The following is a 6,000-nucleotide window of genomic DNA, read 5'->3' as shown; positions in this document are numbered from 1 at the left end:
AGAACCCAGACATGTTAGCTACAGAGCCCATGTTCTTAACCTCTTGGGAGTAGAGAGATTGCGATCTGGCCGAGCTCCTGGGTTGTAGCTGGTCTTCTCCCTTGACTTTCTTGGGACCCGTATCACCGAGTATTGTCTCATAGCTTTGGGTAGTGCTTGGGCTGTTGGTCCAGCAAAGCACTTTCTTCCCAGATGCCTCCGTGTTCTTGCAGATTGGCTGTCGGTTTACCCATTCATTCTCCCTCTTCCTCTCTCTCTTCCTCTTCCTCTCTCCCCCACCCCCTCCCGAGGTCCAGGTCCAGAATTTCAGTGTCACCTTTGACGCCTCTTTTTCTAATATCTCCCATCTGGTACAGTATCGAATCCAGCCAGCTCTACCTTCAAGATACATCCAGAATCCAACAACTCCTCTCCACCCCACGGCCACCACCTTGCTGGACACTAACATCATCTCTCTTCTGGTTATAGCCTCCGAACTTGTCATCTTGGTTCTGGCGTTCCCCCTATTTTCCATTCTCCACACAGAAGCCAGAGTGACCACTGATGCTAAAGCATTAAGTCTGGTCACATCACTTCGCTCCTCCAAGCCCTCCGTGGCTCCCATTTCACCCAAAGTAAAAGCCCAACTCCCTCCTGCAGGACCCAAATGATCTGACCCACGGCACCTTTCTGACCTCGTTAGCCATGCCCGCCCCGCCCCGCTCCGGAGCCACATGGATCTCACTCATCCGCAGACATGCCTGGAACACGATCCATCACACCGTGGTCCCAGCTCTTCCTGGATGGACTGCCTCCCCCTACACCCATCCGACTCTGTCTCCTCACTTTCTTTACTCAACAGTAACTGGCCGTCAAGTTTCAACCCCTCTTCACCAATGCATGGCCCACAACTTTGTTTTATTTTTTTCTCCTTACATGTATGACTGGCATATGTGATGACATATTTAATTTATTTTCTATCTCCGTGCCAGCAGGGCTTAGGGATTGTTGTCTGTTGATTACTTCCATGTACTTGAACATAATAGGTACTTAGTTTAGATTGGGTGAATGACATATATATGGCAACACATGCATGCAACACAAAATTAAAAGGGTAGGGGAAGGAAATTTTTCTTTCCTACTACTGTCCTTTAGACATGCCTTTTCACTCCCTGAAAGCAACTGCTATGAGTGATTATCCTATATCCTGAATCCTTCCAGAGATATTCTATACAGAGAAACCTCTGTGTGTCTGTGTGTCTTTATCTCCGTCTCTCTCTCCATCCTAATCCTTACCCCTATCCCTGGCTCTATCGTCTCTACTGTGACCTCCACCTATGTATCTATACCTGTCACAGCATCATATATAGACTGTTGTTATCCTTCTTTCTTAATATCTTGGCAATCCTTTCGCATCAGGACGTGAAGAATCGCTTTGCTCTTTTTAACGTCTGCTTATTATGTAATTGTCTGAGCACGCATATATTCTTTTTTTTTAAATTTCTTTATTTTAGGCTGCATTGGGTCTTCATTGCTGCGTGTGGTCTTTCTCTAGTTGCGGCGAGTGGGGGCTACTCTTTGTTGCTGTGCGCAGCCTTCTCATTGCGGTGGCTTCTCTTGTTGCGGAGCACGAGCTCTAGGTGCGTGGGCTTCAGTAGTTGTGGCACACGGGCTCAGTAGTTGTGGCTCGCAGGCTTAGTTGCTCGGCGGCATGTGGGATCTTCCCGGACCCAGGACTCGAACCTGTGTCCCCTGCATTGGCAGGCAGATCCTTAACCGCTGCGCCACCATGGAAGCCCACGCATATATTCTTTTACAGTCCCCTACTGACGGACTTTTGGGCAGTTCCCAATATTTTGCTCTTGCAGACATGACTACAATGAATAACACAGTGCTTACGTAATTAATTTCTCACAAATGCGACTGTATCTGTGGGATGGATTCCTAGAAGTGAAATTGTGTTGGCTTATTTAAAAAAAAAATCAATGCTTGGCAAGCTCCGTTTTCTCGAGAGGGGCGTTCATGGTAATGCTGATCCAGAGGGTAGTGGCGCTACTGGGTTTCACAACGTCAGAAGTTAAAATGGACTCATTATAGAAATAATGCCATTTGCAGTGACATGGATGGACCTAGAGATGATCATACTAAGTGAAGTAAGTCAGAGAAAGACAAATACCATATGATATCACTTACATGTGGAATCTAAAATATGACACAAATGAACGTATCTATGAAACAGAAACAGACTCACAGACATAGAGAACAGACTTGTGGTTGCCGAAGGGGGAGGGGGAGTAAGGGCAGAATGGAGTGGGAGTTTGGGATTAGCAGATGCAAACTATTATATATAGGATGAATAAACAACAAGGTCCTACTGCATAGCACAGGGAACTATATTAAATATCCTGTAATAAACCATAATGGAAAAGAATATGAAAAGAATATGTATATACATGTATAACTGAATCACTTTGCTGTACAGCAGAAATGAACACAACATTGTAAATCAACTATAGTGCAATAAAATAAATTTTAAAAATTAACTCATTATATAGTTAATGGAGAACTCATGATGACTGCTAAGCTGGAAGCCCATCCCTAGCCCCTCACCCAACTCTCCACCTTGAGAAGGTGCCAGGAGTCTCAGAGGCCACACATGGCAGAGAGTTTCATAGGATGATTTTCCATTAACAGGAGCATTAGACCTAACTTTCTTTAAAAGCAGCCCTGAAGTCGGGGTTATCTTCTATACTATAAACATCTCTAATTTTGACTTTGTCTATGGTTTCAGAGCTTATTTTTACTCCCCTTGTGCTGTTAGGTTAGGGGGATAGGGTGGGGTGTGCTTAGTAGGGCTACTTCTTGCAGCAAGTCAGCTATGTTTAAGCTTTGAGTGAAGTTCTGGATGTTACAGTTTCCCTTTCTGTAAAATGGGGATCATAATATCTACCCTTCCTGGACTGTTCTGAGGATTTCATTAGCTCATGTAGTCATTTGCTAAAATATATTCATTAAATACCAACCATGCGTGAGGCTCAGGGAATGTAGACCTAAAAAGCAATTCACACAATTCCTTGACTCCCTGGACATTATCAGCACGTGTAGTGCTCTGCATTATGCCTGGTGTATATTAGAGGCTCTAGTGCGTGGGTGTTTCTGGCATTTATCCTCATCAGAGTGTAGAGAGACTCATTCTATTTGGGGGGATTGGAGCAGAGGGGGAGGTATGTGAATTTGCCTTAAAGGATGAGAACATGAGTTTTCAGTGAAGGGAAGGGAGTCGGGTGCTTGGACTTTCAAGGCAGAAGGGACAGTATGGGAAAAGGGATGGAGGAGGCAGAACACTGGGGCGTTTGCAAACCTGAAGAATCTGGTCCAAATGAAGCATAGGGGGTAACCCTCCCATCCTGATGTCATGCTGTTCCCAGATCTCTAGGTTGCCCCCAACCATGATTAATGATGGATTCCATGCTCTCAGTCTGGTGTCTTATCTCCCAATGTGCAGTTGTTTCTTTGCTCCAACCTCAGCCTGAGCAGTTCTGACCCATTGCTCCCCATATGCCACTGAGCTTCGTTCTACATAACACCCCATGTATTTCCTCTTTCCCTTCATACTCTATGACCTGGTATTTCAGCGAAGTAACCCATGAAAGGCCAACTTTTGCTCATGTGTGTTCTTTGTCTGTTTCCTTATGGTTTTTAATCCTTCTCTTTTGATTTGATAAATGAGCCTTGGTTTCTCCCAACTTTCCTAAAGACCCAGGGTAAAAAAAACATCCTTGCCGGTAGCTATTGCAGTTGTGAGGGGAAAATGAGCCTCCTCTGTAGTCAATAAATCACTTTGTCACCTTAATCTTTTATTGATCTCAATAAAAGTTGTATTTTGTTTCTTAACAAAAATCCACCAGGGAAGACATCCCGTACAGGTGGGGGCACGATGAAAGTAGTGGTCAAGCCATCACCTCACACTGTTATTTATGGGAGAGCAATTGATTTGAGGGGGCCGAAGGCTGGTGGGGGGAAGAGACCGAGAAACCATTCTTGCAAATGATGCATCATATTTTAAAAGACACACTTGACTCCAGGTAGCATATTCACAGACAAGACTCTGAAGCTGTATTTTATGCAGACTTTTTAAACAGGTCATAAACATCCCCCCATTTCTCCAGGTCAGGAAGGGAGCCATTCTTTCTTGCTTGCAAGTGATGCATCTATGCGGTCAGTTAAATTTAGAATATGGCAATCACTGTTCTCAGACATGGCTTGATCTCTAGGGGAGGATTATCAACACAGGTTACTCATGAAGGAGTGAGTAACATTTCATCAAGGCTTGGAATCAAGCTTTCGTTAAAGCTTGGAATAAATATATTTCCCCCTCAGGGCAGAGGTAAAGACATACTAATAAAAAATGGTCTCCAATGTTAATGTTTGTGTCTTGCACATATATTACCCCAGGGTATGGGTAGAGGGAGGGTTTGGTGATTCAGGCTTGGAAAAAAAAAGAAGAAAAAAGGGCAGCACATATACACAATCCTTTTCTCTCTTGCCTACTTTTTCTTTAAGACTCGACTCAGTTGCCATCTCTATGAGGGCTTCATCCCTGGGACCTCGATATTTATTCTCCCCCAATATCCTGTGATTTCCTCTGTCATTGTGTTGTCACATTCTAGTGTATGGATCAAGCAAGGTCCCTGACTTCACGGAGTTTACATTCTCTGGTGGAAAATATACAACTAGAAAGCTTGGCACATATTAGGTGCTCAAAACATGGAAGTTCAAGTTTATCTTCATTCCCTTCATCTGTTAGATAGTTGTCACAGCATCTCTGACCACTCAAAAAATTTTTTTTTCTTGGTGTAGCAATTAAGGGCCCTTATCTCTTAAAGGAAAGATGTGAACCAAATGATCTCCAGAGAACAATTTTAACTCCTGGTATAATAATAGCTAACATTAACTGACTGCTTTCATGGTACCAGGCTCCATGGGATCTTATGAATAGTAGATGGCATTTATTGTGTGTTTACCATGCACTTTGCTAAGTGCTTTTTATGTGTTCATATTTTAATTTTCATAACAATCCTAGGATGTTAGTACTACTCTTATCCCTTTTTGCCAAAGAGGAAAGCATCTACAGAGAGGTTAAGAAACACGTCTAATAGAGAACAGACTTGCGGTTGCCTAGGGGGAGCAGGGGAAGGGGATGGATGGATTGGGAGTTTGGGATTAGCAGATGCAAACTATTATATACAGGATGGATAAACAACAAGGTCCTACTGTATAGCACAGGGAACTACATTCAATATCCTGTGATAAACTATAATGGAAAAGAATATGAAAAAGAATATATATTATATATGTATAACTGAATCACTTTGCTGTACAGCAGAAATGAACACAACATTGTAAATCAACTATAGTGCAATAAAATAAATTAAAAACAAACAAACAAACAAAAAGAAGCACGTCCAAAGTCCCCCAACTGGCAAGGGCAGGGTCAGGGTAGCAGCCCAGGTGACCTGGCTCAACAGTCCACGCTGCTCACCTTTGCTCTGTCCCGCTAAGATGTTATTATCCTAATTCTCCTAAAGGGAAAACTTGCATTATTAGTTCAACTACTCACCTCTCATCTTTAATATCCAAGCCAGGAAAATGGGATCTGTTCTGGCATCAATTTGACCAATCTAGGACATTGGATAGGAACATATATACATCTTCAAGCTTGATCTCCTTCGATCAAATGGGCCTTAGAGCCCATGAGCACTGGATGCATCTTTACAACTGGGTTTAATGTGGATGTTACTTGAGCACGTTTGACTGTGAAAAGGAAAGCTACTCCAGCGGGACGCATCCAAACATCAATTAAAGGGAAGATTCCACAAGCCCCCAAATACAATGCTCTCACTGAAGAGCATTATTTCCTCTTATCTTTTCTCTGATCTACAGGAAGTGGGATGGCATGTGTAAACAAATTAGCACATTTAGCCTGGGATATGCCAATGAATAGGGAAATGGCTCTAGAAG

This window comes from Balaenoptera musculus, chromosome 15, assembly GCF_009873245.2.
Source record: "Balaenoptera musculus isolate JJ_BM4_2016_0621 chromosome 15, mBalMus1.pri.v3, whole genome shotgun sequence".
Taxonomy (NCBI): Eukaryota; Metazoa; Chordata; class Mammalia; order Artiodactyla; family Balaenopteridae; genus Balaenoptera; species Balaenoptera musculus.
This window is presented reverse-complemented; position numbering follows the sequence as displayed.